Source organism: Cherax quadricarinatus, chromosome 69, assembly GCF_038502225.1.
Source record: "Cherax quadricarinatus isolate ZL_2023a chromosome 69, ASM3850222v1, whole genome shotgun sequence".
In the NCBI taxonomy this organism is placed as follows: Eukaryota; Metazoa; Arthropoda; class Malacostraca; order Decapoda; family Parastacidae; genus Cherax; species Cherax quadricarinatus.
This window is the reverse complement of record NC_091360.1, coordinates 8,631,612-8,646,650: the sequence shown is the minus strand read 5'-3', so window position 1 is coordinate 8,646,650 and position 15,039 is coordinate 8,631,612. Positions and strand designations below refer to the sequence as shown.

Here is a 15,039-nt window from a genome sequence, read left to right as displayed (position 1 = left end):
GCACGGATTCATGGAATGCAGATCCTGTGTCACAAACCTACTGGAGATTTTTGACAAGGAAATAGAAGTAAGACACGAGAGAGAGGGGTGGGCTGATTTCATTTTCTTGGAGTTCAAGAAGGCCTTTGACACAGTTCCTCACAAGAGATTAGTGTAAAAGCTAAAGGATCAGGCACGTATAACAGGAAGGACACTGGAATGGATCAGAGAATACCTGACAGGGAGGCAACAACAAATCATGGTGCGTGATGAGGTATCACAGTGGGTGCCTGTGACGAGTGGGGTCCCACAGGGGTCGGTCCTAGGACCAGTGCTATTTTTGATATATATGAGCAGGGATACTCAGAAGTATTCCTATTCGCAGATGATGTGAACCTAATGAGGATAATTACATCAGACTAGGATCAGGCAGGACTACAAAGAGACTTGGACAGTCTGGACGCGTGGTCCAGAAACTGGTTCTTCGAATTTAACTTCGCCAAATGCAAAGTCATGAAGATCGGGGAAGGGGAAAGAAGGCCTCAGACAGAGTTAAGGCTAGGCGGCCAAAGATTGCAAATCTCATTCAAGGAGAAAGATCTTGAGGTGAGTATAATACCGAGCACGTCTCCGGAAGCACACATCAACCAGATAATTGCTGCAGCATATGGGCGCCTGGCAAACCTGAGAATAGCGTTCCGATACCTCAGTAAGGAATCGTTCATGACTCTGTACACCGTGGACGACAGGCCCATACTGGAGTATGCAGCACCAGTTTGGAATCCACACCTGGTCAAGCACGTCCACTAATTAGAGAAAGTGCTAAAGTTTGCAACAAGGCTAGTTCCAGAGATAAGGGGAATGTCCCATGAAGAAAGGTTAAGGGAAATCGGCCTGACGACACTGGAGGACAGGAGGGTTAGGGGAGGCATGACAACGACATACTAAATACTGCAAGGACTAGACAAGGTGGACAGAGACAGGATGTTCCAGAGAGAGGGGACACAGAAACAAGGGGTCACAGATGGAAGTTGAAGACTCAGATGAGTCAAAGGGATGTTAGGAAGTATTTCTTCAGTCACAGAGTTGTCAGGAAGTGAAATAGTTTGGGATGTGTAGTAGTGGAGGCAGGAACCATACATAGTTTTAAGACGAGGTATGATAATGCTCATGGAGCAGGGAGAGAGAGGACCTAGTTGCGACCAGCGAAGAGGCGGCGCCAGGAGCTGTAACTCGACCCCTGCAACCACAAATAGGCGACTACACACACACAAACACACACACACACACACACACACACACACACACACACACACACACACACACACACACGCTCATAGTCACAGAGTTGTCAGGAAGTGGAATAGTCTGGCTAGTGACGTATTGGAGGCAGGGACCATACATAGTTTTAAGACGAGGTTTGATAAAACTCATGGAGCAGGGAGAGAGGATCTAGTAGCGATCAGAGAAGAGACGGGGCCAGGAGCTGAGTATCGACCCCTTCAACCACAAATAGGTGAGTACACACACCACAACAGCAGCAGCAGCAGCAGCAGCAAATAGGTAAGTGCAGACATCTGGGTACTTCTACACTCTGTATTCCATAAGTTCAAATTCCCGTACATCTTAAATCAGATCAGTGAAGAGGCGGGCCCAGGAGCTGAGTATCGACCCCTTCTACCACAAATAGGTAAGTACACACACCACAACAACAACAGAAGCAGCAACTAGGTAAGTACAGACATCTGCGTACTTCTGCACTCTGTATTCCATAAGTTCAAATTCCCGTACATCTTAAATCAGACTTCACATATTCAGAAGATTCATCCGAGAGAGCTCATTAGCTCCCAAATATCCACCAAATTAATTAGACACAATTAAAAATCTCTCACTCCAAGAGACCATTCATACTAAGACAACTCGAGACGTCTGTCTTTAAGAGGATAAAATCATCTTGCGAGAACAGCTGCAGACTCCTTAAGAAGAGAGAATCATTCTGGAACAAGGAAAGCAAACAATGAATCATAATGAAGATTTTGGTGCGTTGTTTGCGCATCTTCCATGAAAATGTTTGCATGAAGGAGATAGTCTTGAAGCGTGTTAGGTGGTGATTTGTGAGAGATTGTGATTGTGTGAGGTGGTGATTGTGTGAAGTGGTGATTGTGTGAGGTGGTGATTGTGAGAGGTGGTGATTGTGTGACTTCCACAAACCACTCATCACTACTCATCAGACACTACTAACTTCCACTTCCCCCTCCCTCACCCTCCTATCCATAAAACGTACAACACGCTACCACCCACCTACAACACACCACCACACACTACCACCCACCTACAACACATCACCACACACTACCACCCACCTACAACACATCACCACACACTACCACTCACCTACAACATTCTACCTAACACTACAACCCACTTATAACACACCACCACCAACCTACAACATATCACCACACACTACCACGTACCTATAACACACCACCACACACTACTACCCACCTACAACACACTACCTCACACTACCATCCACCTACAACACACTACCACATTACCTCTGAGATAATCTTTCCCCTTCAGCCTACCTGTTGCAACCCTTGAAACAATGCATAGCTTCTGACCAAGCACAGAGGTATGATAGGTCTAGATAGGTGTGATAGGTCTAGTTTTCCATCCCTTAGTTACCTAGTAGCTAGTTTTGCATATTTTTACATTATTGGTAGAAAAATGTAACTGACATAAATTTCAGGTTTATTAAGGGATACGTTTCAAAAACTTATATAGAATTAGTTTTTCTTGTTCTTCTGTATATGATATTTTTGATTGATTATTTTGAAGCTTCATGTGAAAAAATTACCCATGTCCTCAGAGTTGGGACGCATACCCAAGATTAAACGGGCATTACCTCTCTGAATCGCAGTAATGAGATGCTGAAAGAGAAACCTCGTTGTTCTGAGGTCTTCACTTACCCTGATGAGTCTATCGCTTAATTCCTTCAGAAACTTAGTTGTGTTCTTTACTCATGCGCCGAGGGTCTCTGAACCACTGGGAATAAACATATAATGAGCAAATTCACTGTATTTCCTACACTTTTGGGGCTCGCCAAAGCTGGCAGATCCGCCTCCTTCATGCATCAGTGTCCATGTCCATGCGCCTCCCAAGCCACTTGATAATCATCTGTTTAGCATGGAAATTCCACCCTTGTTTTTCTACCTGCCATCGGATCTGCTTAGTTGCGGCAGCTTCCTTACTGATGGGCATTCAGCTGTTGAAGGTCAAGTCCAGATGTTAATCTCTTCAAGTTTACATTCTTTCCCTAAGCTTTACGACAAACGGGACTATGTATCCCAATCGGTCTGCCATGGACTGCTTCAAATACACACATGTTCAACGACACCAGTTTAGATATGAATTAGAGACAACTAACGAAAAATCCTCAGGATATGAAGCTCTCACCTCTAGGAGGTGAGCTCTACCCTTCTCCGAGTATTGTTGAGGTTATATTCTCCACTACTGGGCTATCCCAGTCCCAGTTTGTAGTTATTGTGTGAAACTGGTCTGTTTGAGGAGCATGTTAGAATAGCCTAGAGCCTGGCTTCATTAACAAACAGTCACTGAGGCTTCCAGGGATAACCACTGTTACAGGCTGGCTGGACGCAACACACTGATAGGAACGCAGGCAGTGATGTCCCTCATGTGGAGAAAGATGTTATTTACAGTTCAGGACATTTATTAATAAAGGAGAGGTTTCGCCACGAGTGGCTTCTTCAGTCCCGAAGAAGGCTCTCATGGGCGAAACGTTTCCTCTAATAAATGTCCTGTACATTTATTAGAGGAAGTGTCATTTTCCATATCTTGTTGGTATCACCATGCCATTTCTCAGCTACCCGTCATGCACTGTCGATACCTACGTCTCGTAACTTGAGTAGAAGTGTAACTTGATCCCACCTCCCACTTTTGCGAACATCGACCTCAGGAGAATGTCGAACTGATATAGTGTTGGGCTCTCATATGAGGGTGCACATCTTAGGAAATATGTTATCCTGCCCAGGCTCAAGCACTTTCCTAGAAGATACAAGGCATCATGGGTACCTAGAGTGCCTTTTCATTGTTCCATCCTTCTCATATCATCCAGATATGAGATACATCAATATCATTAGTTCCTAAAGGGGCTCCCAGCAGGAAGCTATCACTGGTAGCAATAGTTGGTGCATCTGTTGGCATGGACCTCCACTGCGCTGATTGCTTACTGGTTGGTGGAGTTGATTTCGTATCTGGATGGATAAAGGCCTAATACCATGGTTGGTTCCTGTGTCTGCACCCGTTGAAGTTCTGCTGAAACCTCAGCGTGATGTATCAGCACACTTCCGAAAAGACAATTAAAGTGTTTCCTCTTTTTCGGGGTACCTAACTGCGATGGGTGAAGTTAAACTAAATGGCAATATAACACCAAGAGAAGGTATAACTTAACCTTGAATGGTTAACAGGTGACTTTAGTTGTGTTTACGTTCTCTAAACAACTTCATTATTTAAACCTCATTGAAACTTTTATTAAAGTTATAAACACTGACTATTAAAATTATCTTTTAAAATATATAGTCATCATTTTATGCCCTATTTAGTCATCAGTTGCGCTGGTTTATAATAAGAAAACAGTTTTGTGCGTAGCATGTCACATTTTCTTGAAAACAATACAGTTTAACAGATTAAATTAAATTCTTCAGTCCATCAAATTCATAAAAAATTCCATGTACAACTTAAGTATATGAAAGTCACATGTGTTAACATATGTGAAGAATAACAGTATCTGTAAATAAACATTTAACAATGTTTAACCTGCATGTTGTCTGTAAACACTGGCTGGCTGGTCTCGTCGTAACATCGAGCTGAAACGAACGAGTATGAAAGGACTTCAGTTACCTTGGTAGCCTACTACCCCCGCTGCAGCCTCTTGATGGACTCTCTCTCCATGCTCGTTATTCATATCAGATATGTACTCAGGGGAAAAAAAGACAAATGCGAGTGGAGGAAAAGCAGCCCAATCGTTGGTAATTTTGCAGTGATCTACAGTACCTCGTAATGGATTTATCTATCTGTATAGAAATTTGCTCTGAACGAATGCCGAGCCACTAACTCCACGTCATTTACTCCCACTTGAAAATCATTGTCAGCCGTGACTTGGAGAATTTATGGACCTAATAATACGTTTTAATCCCGGCCTCACATAGGTATATTTAAAATGCTGGATGATGCTTGTCCATTGTCTGGATCGGTTTGACCAGACCAAGCTTATTGTAAGTGGTGGCAACAAAATCTTTGTCTCTGAAACCAATGAAGCATCGAGTGAACCTGGAATGAGCCACTTGATGATCAAACTTTGCAGTATATCAGGATAGAAAGTAGTGATTGTGATACACCGCTTTGTGCAGCCAAAATTTTGCATTCTGAAGACCAGAAAGGCACCATACTGTGACTGGAACAATATATAAAAATAACCCCCACATAGGAGAGAGGAGGAGCTTACGACGACGTTTCGGTCTGACTTGGACCATTTACAAATGGCCCAAGCTGGACCGAAACGTCGTCGTAAGCTCATCCTCTCTCCTATGTGCTAGTTATTTGTGTATATATATTCTGAAACCATGATTATAAAGGGCATGCTAAATTAATTCTCAAAAAAAAAAACCACTGTGGGCGTTATACAAAAATTGACGTTTTATAGATCACATCCTTTATACGCTTAAAAATCATAATTATTAGTCTGCATATATTTCTTCGTTGCAACTAAAACCGGCAAATTCAATTGCAAACAGTATTAGTAATTAACAACGACACGTTTATAAAACATTAGAATTATAGTACAAAACAGAGTACAGTATTTTTACTGAGTAAGGATTGTTTACTTGGAGACGAACGATCTTGTTAAAATTAAATTGTCCTACCGATAAATTAAAGCTTGTAATATCAACACTAAGTCTCTCTGTTTAATTATCAGATGTAAACACCAGTTTAAAGTTGTCGAAAATCTATATTGTGGTCACAGTCGCGATTGTGAACACAAAGATTTGCAGCCTATCTTTAGAATCTTCCAAATGATGGGATGTTAGAGGCAAAGATTAACTGCAACAGTTCCTACATCGTCTCAGATTCATTAACTTTTAACGTCGCTCGATGTCCTGACACTCTTGCATTCACTTCTTTGCAAGGTTGAACAACCATGGTGGCATCGTGCAACCCTGTCTAAGACCTAACTTTTATGGAATGAGAAAGAGTCCTCTTTCTCCTACCTAGCTGCCTAAGCATGAATTTCTAGAAAGTATAAAAACTTTTGATTTTCATAACCTAGGGCCTATGCTATACATTTGCCTCATTCTTCCCTATCCAGTCTATTGTAAGTCTTTTCTTAATCCACAAATGCGACCAAGAGTTTTATTACCCTTATCCATACTCTTAGCTATCCTTATCTCCCTTGTTCCTCTGTAACACTACTTTCTGTCTAACCTCTAACTGTTCCATTAATAATTCTACCATACACGTTATATGGTATTCTCATCAGGCTTATTCCCCTATAATTCTTACACACTCTCTCTTGTCTCTTGGTTGGGTCACCACAAGGAGAAGACTCAGGCCAGGATGTCCTGGCGCACCTACGTGTACCTATTATCCCTTGTCTCCATTTTATATACACAAAGAAACTACGCTTACTCTGCCATTCTTTACTGCTTGTACTGCCACCTTTAGCCACCTTCTTCTTACAAGTAAATATTAAACTAACTCATCAACCAACCGAATAGTTTATCACCAACCTCTGTAAGCATCTCAGTCATAATCTCACGAGACCCACCTGAAGTTTACCTGGAGAGGGTTTCGGGGGTCAACGCCCCCACGGCCCGGTCTGAGACCAGGCCTCGTGGTGGATCAGGGTCTGACCAACCAGGCTGTTACTGCTGGCCTGCTTTATTCCCTTTGCCTGTACCCACTGCCTCATATATTTTCCCCCACACTCACGTCTGGATCTTCTTCTAACTCCTCTTCCCTACTTAGTGCAAGAAACCGCTGCCACCCTTTCATTATCAACTTTCAACAACTCAGATTATTCTCCCTATCTTCTCAGTGCCTCCGAATCAACCCCTTACTAGCATTATTAATTATTTTTATTATAATAATAATTATGAGTTCGTAAAACGTACCTACCTGCTTAGTAGCAGGCACAGTGACACGGTTATCCTGTTTACTTATTAAGGAGACATACACTGATGTCTCAGCAGGAAATTCATTTTCGTTTCAATACGAAATCCAAGAGAATATCATAATATCTCAAGTTTGATCCATTCAAGGGGTCCTGCTAAGATGCTACAGAAGGGCTCTCGATCTTATATCGAACCTATTTACTTTCCATTTACTTGGAGCTGTGTGACCTATGTAGGTATAATGATTCCCAATGGTAATAATACTAATACTAATAATTTAGTAGTCTGCTGTAGTAAAATCAAATTTTAGTAAAAATATAATCTTCTTAATGCATCCCAATAATAATAATAATAATAATAATAATAATAATAATAATAATAATAATAATAATAATAATAATAATAATAATAATTTTGTTATTCACTGAAGTGAAATATTCATATTTTAGCAAATAATAATTTAATTATTACAATAATGATATACAATACCGACAGGTTGAGGAATTAGACATGTGAAACGCATGGGTATTTTTATCTAAAGACGTTTTGCCAACCAGTCGTTTTTATAACTCAAAACAGAGGTGGACAAAGCCACGGAATGGCGAAACGTTTTCAAATAAAGATACCCAGGTGTTGCATATGTGCGAGACTCCTCATGATCAGTTAATGTTCGCAGACGACAAGACTTTCGGGAAGAAATGGTTTCTGACGGGATGGAAATGGTTTCTGATGGGGTAGAAATAGTTTCTGATGGAGTAGGAATGGTTTCAATGGGATAGAAATACTTTCAGATGGATAAAAATGCTTTCTGATGTGATAGAAATGGTTTCTGATGGGAAACCAATGGTTTCTGACGGGATAGAAATGCCTGAATGAATACGTAACACATCTCTGGTCCCTTGGGTCCACACTATGACACATATTGTAATCAAAACCAAACAATAAACCCACAAGGGTAATCCAGCATCGCAGGACAGGGTGTGATAGAGAAGATAACAGAGGAAGAGGTAGAAATGGCTGTTGAGGAGTGCTAAAGGAAATACCATCAAAGTTTGTGAAATAAATCTGTTTCTGTCAAAAAGTGACGTGGACATGAGATATTCAGGTTCACAACGGTCACTAAGGTGACCGTTGTGAATGGGACACATGTCATGTGTACAAAGTTGACAGTGATGATCATTGCATCAAGGTAGTCAGCAGTGTCGGTCTGCGTGCTCATACATCTGAGCAGACTTCTGCAGGAGATTTGCTTGAAGAATAAATACGTCCGTGGTGCCTCCCCCAGAGGAAATAAGCCGGCACACAGCGCTTCCATCTTGCTTGTTATTACAACTTCATCTCTCGCGTGACCACCCACTCTTGTCTCCATCACGCGCCGTTGCTCGCTGCTGGCCTGACTTGATGTTTTTAGTGGTAGTGTTGCAGGTTCACTCAGAGTGTTGATGTTTTAGGAAGTTCTGTGTGTTTTTGAAGGTTTTGGAGGAGTAATGGTGGTGGTGGTGTTGCAGATGTAGCCAGTGTTGATATTTTCCAAGTTCTGTGAGTTGTTGGTGATTGGGGGGATAATGGTGATACTGGTGGTGTTAAAAGTGCAAAGAATGTCGGATATACTGTGTGTTGTTGGGGATTTTGGAGGACTGGTGGTGGTGGTGGTGTTGCACGTCGTATTGGTGCAGATGTGGTGGTGAAGGAATGAAGATGTCCAGGTGATGCCGTAGGCAGAATGGTGCAACAATCAGGGGCACTGTGGCAAGTCACCCAAAAAACATTAACCAGAAAAATGATAATTTCTAATTTACAAATGAAGTGAAGAGAGCCTCGAACAAGCCTAAGAGAGGCCTAAAACAGGCCTAGAAGAGACGTACAGGAGGTTTAGGGATAACTTAAGAGAAAGCCTACTGACAAATTGACCCTGAGAAATGAAAAGTACTCATTAAACAGTGACAAAACAATGGCAAAATGATGCTCTAAGTAGAGCAAAAAAAAAAGATATCTTTATTTAGAGGCGACGTTTCGCTCTATTGGGATCTTTACCACACTGGTAACTTGTTAAATTATTATTATTATAATCAAGGGGAAGCGCTAAACCCGGAGGATTATACAGCACCTGGGGGGGGGGGAATGTGGAAGGCATTCAGGCTTAATTCGGGGAACTGGAGCACAGATCCAATTCCCTAAATCAAGAGCCCCTCACCAACATCAAGGAACCTTCCTTGAGGGGTAACTTGTTAAAGCTTTAAAAGAGCAAAACGCTGTCAGAAAATAAAATATGCTTCACAAATTCTTATATTTTATATTTTTATCAGAAAATTCTCAACACAGTGAAACACAAGAATTTATAATAATGTGAATAGTTTATTACATAGAATTTGAAATTTTCATTTAACTGCGCAGACTGAAAGTGTACGATAAACAAGTGAACATGTGTGTGGGGACAAATATGTGTATAGGGGACAAATATGTGAGAGAGGGCCAAATGTGCGTGTGAGGGACAAGCGTGTGTGTGAGGAACAGATATATGTGTGTGGGTGAAAAGATGGGATTTTAGAATGACGTGCCTAGTGTGGGCCAGTAGGCCTCCTGCAGTGTTCATCCATTCTCATGTTCTTACCTCACCATATACACCTCTAGCTGCCAATAACACTAACCAATACTTTAGTTTATTCAACGAATTAATCAACATATTCAGAGCGACTTTTCCTCTACCATCATTTACTCTAGCACCGAGCGTCTTAATTTAACTAATATCTGGAAAACGTTTTCCTAGGCAAACCCTCCACAAGAAGCGTGGGATCAGGACTCACGAAATCGTAATAACACGATTGCAAACAAATCACGGAACGGGTGGGGTTTGAACCCATGGCCAGTGAGCACTGAGACAGGCCAGTGCGTTAACTACCTACCATGGTAGTTCCGTGATTTGTGTGATATCAGGACGGTGGGGAGTTACATGGGATGGGGTCATCACATCTGCAAGGGAACGTTTTCTTACGATAAGTATGTTAGCCAAAGCACACAACTGTTTTTAAATTCATTTTACGATATTGCTGAACTGAAGATTTGAAATCGAAAAAGGACTTTTTGGACACTCAGCTGGTAGAAGGGAGATGTTTCTTCTGTTTATATTGCAGAAACTCACCCAGGTTATTGAGCCTATTTTATTCGCGGGAAGTTTTAATTCCACGGGGGCCTTGCAGCACCTGGGGAATGGGAGGTAGGCAGTTTTGACATACGAGGCCATTAGCTCCAGTTACTTAGATCGAGAACCCTTCACCAGCTTCATGGCACTCCATCCCACTTGAAAGAGAGAAGGAATTGTAGGAAATGTGGAAATTAGAGCGTGGGAAAACTGACAGTGGACCAACAACTTGATGCGATAAGAAGAAGAAGAAGAAGAAGAAGAAGAAGAAGAAGAAGAAGAAGAAGAAGAAGAAGAAGAAGAAGAAGAAGAAGAAGAAGAAAAAGAAGAAGAAGAAGAAGAAGAAGAAGAAGAAGAAGAAGAAAGAACTAATATACAGCCTAGTTGATCACCGAGTCAACAAGGAATCCTGGCCTCAGGTCGGGCAGAAAGACTGGAAGAATCCTTGTAATCAGTCCTGGGGTTTGTCACAGGAAGGAAGATCGAGAAAAGCCGAAGCGAAAGCAGATATAATTTAATAGTGAGAAAGGAACAATGCGAGAGAGAGAGAGAGAGAGAGAGAGAGAGAGAGAGAGAGAGAGAGAGAGAGAGAGAGAGAGAGAGAGAGAGAGAGAGAGAGGTGAAGGTGTTATGACAAATGAGAACAAGGAATGAAAGAAAATGCTAGATTTTTTGAGAGTAGGACCATACTGAGAGGGCAAGATAACACCTTTGGAAATTCTTTTTGCAAAGGCAGAGAGGAATCTGGTATCGAGGGAAAGTCATACTTTAGAGCATCTTGCAAATCTTATATCAAGCAAGATTGATCTGACGAAGAGAGGAAGGCAGCAAGAGAGATTGGTGAGGGAGAGGTAGCAAGGAGAAGATAAGTGTTGCAGAGAACACCATCCTCAAGGGGAAAGAATAGTTACAATTACGCCTATCCTCCCTCTTCCCTCCACCCTCTACCCTCTCGTCTCCTCTCTCTCTCTCTCTCTCTCTCTCTCTCTCTCTCTCTCTCTCTCTCTCTCTCTCTCTCTCTCTCTCTCTCTCTCTCTCTCTCTCTCTCTCTCCCTCTCTCTAGGACCACTGAGACACTGCAGTCAGTGTCTGAGACAAAGTCTCCAAGGACGTCAATGCACTCCAATCTCACGTACCATGTTAAGAATCTCATAATGCATTATAGCAATTAATAATTTCGTCTCAAGGAAACGTTTTAAATATCTATATGAAACGAAGTATCTAACGTATTTATTGCTCAGAACAAGTGTCTTCATCTCACTGGATAGTTTCAAAATCTGGTAGATAATAATGGTCTGTACACAGCTCTTCTTCAAGCATCACCCTGGGTAAGATGAACATAAGAACTACAGCTGTGAAGCAGCGCAATTGTGAGCAGTACTTTTTTGTGAGGTGCTCTTTCTCTCAGGACCTCAGGCATCTTCCAGAGTTAACTCAGCAAACAGAAAAGGAAGTTTAAGCAAACAGAAAATGCAGGTAGTAAATACCAGTCTTCTGCCCACTGAAAATGTTAGAACACCTCGTAAATCCATCACTTGCTGGCTGTCCATGGAGACACAAGACAAGCACAACAGTTTGGAATTTTTCTAAATCAGTGCCAAACATAAATTGTTATGACTAAACTAAACACGTACTTTAACACCTATGCAGGGAAACCAATGGACTTCAGTCGCCCGAGAAAAGTCTCTCGATAAATTTATGCAGGAGGAGAAGACCCAAAAGTTAAAAGCAAAGATGGCACTGCAAAGGTAAAAAGATATATGGATTCTGGAAAAACTTTTAGAGTAAAGAAAGCATGGATGTGTTGTGTAGGAGATGCCTGATCAACTTGGTTGTAATTGCTATTTGGGTCTGTTTACTTTAAACATCCCGCAGCTTATGCATGTCTGAAAGAAACGGTGAGGCAGATCTCCTTTACTGATTTGGATGTAGCTGCAGATTCTAAGATATTCCAAACACTTGCTTCTTGATAACATCCACAGACTGTCTGGCGTACTCAGGGAACAGAGAGTGTGCAAGGCTGGAAAACAGTTTGATCAAATTTACAACACCTGGAAGGGTGCTATAGCACCCCAGTTACATATACGTTCCTGGGGTGTTACAACTCTTTACTGTAAGTCACATGCATGTATGGTTGCCCTCTCCTCCCACCCGAAATGTGCCTCAAATGATCTAAATCTGGATGTGATAAGAACTACTAGGAAGAAGTCAAATGTGAGTTTTGTGCCAGAACTACCTTCACAAGAAAGTGCCAGTAGCCTGACTCGAGCAAGTGCCCATGATGCCAGAGTGTGATGGTTGATGCCCAAAGGGAAGAGAGCTGTCACATAACTTTGGCAAGAGACGTCAAGCCCAGACTGATGCATCCTAGCTCAGCTAATCCCACTAGAACACTCAGCCATGTTGAATGCCACACAGCCCAGCACTGCTGAACTTAAAAAGATATGTGCAGCACCTAGGTATATTTGTTTATATGTTTCGACAGAGCAGCAAGCTTATTCAACTAATGCAGAGGAGGCTTAATTATGGAGACATTAGAAGTTGAGAGGAAATTGTGAAGTTTTCAATCCCTTGATCAATCTAAAGCAGAAGCAGGAAAAGAGACATAAATATGATAGAGTCAGAAGAGAGGTGCAGCAACTGAAGGCATCGTCACATGTGAGCGGAATACATCAGTGTAAATAGATCATATACCCAAACACTGAGCAAGAGAATAGCAAATGAGGTACAGAGGATATTCTCTATGCCAATATTAACTGGTGTTGTGCCAAACAAGAAGCATCACCTTAATGTACACAATATCGATAAGTAAACTCCTAGGCATCTTTGTTGACATTATGTTTCGCCCGACCAACTCATGGCCTTGACCTACTTACACTAGTGGCCCCCGCCCACATGTGACAATGTCTTTAATAGCACCAGTATTTAATTAATAGCACCAGTATTTAAGTCTCCATTTACATGCGACCACGCCAGATTCATCAAGGCTACGAGACTTAACCCCTTTCAAAGCTGAGGACCTCAGCATCTCAAAAACGCCCTCTTCACTTCTTCCAGTGTCTCCAATATATGGTCTTCATAATGCAATGAAAAAGACACTGGATGTCGAAGCGTCTCATTACTAAATCTACCCAGGTGTTGTATAAGTGTATGTACACAGACACTCATCTGTGTATATACACAGATATACATCTGAAGTTGATAGTTGTACTCAGCGAGTGCCAATTCGCTCTCGGAGCCACTCAGATTTGGAAACACTCTTGAAAAGACCTTTAGATAAGCACATGCAGGCGAGCACATATGAATACAAGCGAACACACTCTAACATATGCATATTCATACATATACACTCAAAAAAACACGTAAATACACACTCAGTAAAAAAAAAAATCATATGCACACAAAAGCGGAAAGCCGAGCATTTTTGTTGCAGTTATATGGAGGAAACACCGGCAACACGTAAGATGGAGGAATCCAGCGCCACACAGTTGGAGGCAGTTGATAATACCGCAGCTTCCTCTATTCATTAGCAGCAGCCAAGTTAGATTCAGGCTACGGTGTGGTGCGGGATCCAGCCATGTACATGTGTGTGTGTGTACACACACACACACACACACACACACACACACACACACACACACACACACACACACACACACACACACACACACACACACACACACACACACACACACACAACACACAGACATAAGAGACATAAGCTGCGAGGAAAGACTAACGGAATTAACATACAAAATACTCGAAGGAACTGAAAGAATAGGCTGTTTGAGAGGCGAGAAACAGGTACTTAGGAGCAGAGCTGGAAAATAAAGACAAAGATGAGCCAAAGCGATGTCGGGAAGTATTTCTTTGGTGATCAGAAAGTGGAATGACATTGACAAAAAAGTGATAGACACTAGTTTCATACAAAGTTTTAAGAGTAGGTACGACATGGCCTACGAGGTTACGAGGGACTGAATCTGGCAAGCGGCAAGTTGAGAGGCAAGACCAGGAGCTAAGACTCGACCTCTGTAACCAAATATATGAGTACATAGGTGAGTACCCAGAATAAGAAATGAAGCTTGAAGTTTGGTACACAATATCAGATAGATAATCAAACAAATATGATGAACTGAAGGAATGTATAACAGAAGCAACTCCAGACATCATAGCTATCACAGAGACATAACTGACAAGACATATGCCAAATTCCAGATGTCAGTGGAGACATGAAGAGATGAGAGCGACTAATAGACACAAGTGAAATACTTCAAGAATTGTATTGCGCCACACTAACACTTTCTGAACACCATTCACACAGGAGGGAAAGAGGTGAAAAAAAAACTTGTGAGTTACCTAGATACATCATTGGCACATAGATCGAACAGTCTTACCATAGATTGGGCTAACCACTAGCATAACCACTAACCTAGCCTAACCACTAGTCTAACCACTAGCTGAAATCTATAACAAGTCACTAGATATAGAACAACTGCCAGAGGTCTTGATGAAAGTTATTGTTGTCTTAATATTTAAGGAAAGTGGCAGACAGGGGAGTGTTAATACAGGCCAGTATCACCGACGTGCAAAATATGTAAGGTAATGAAGGAGACAGACAGGAGAATAGTGGAACACAGAGAGTAATAGTTTCGTAAACAATGACCAGCATACAGATCAGCACGACGTTAGGATGCTGGATTTTTATGACAAATTAACAAGTCGGCG

General features: G+C 41.7%; 1 protein-coding gene across 1 annotated transcript in view; it reads right to left on the bottom strand.

Moving 5' to 3' along the window:
- Positions 1–15,039, bottom strand: part of LOC128701915 (cell adhesion molecule Dscam1) — a 388,155-nt gene that overhangs the window by 144,970 nt on the left and 228,146 nt on the right. The gene's annotated exons all lie outside the window — the stretch shown is intronic.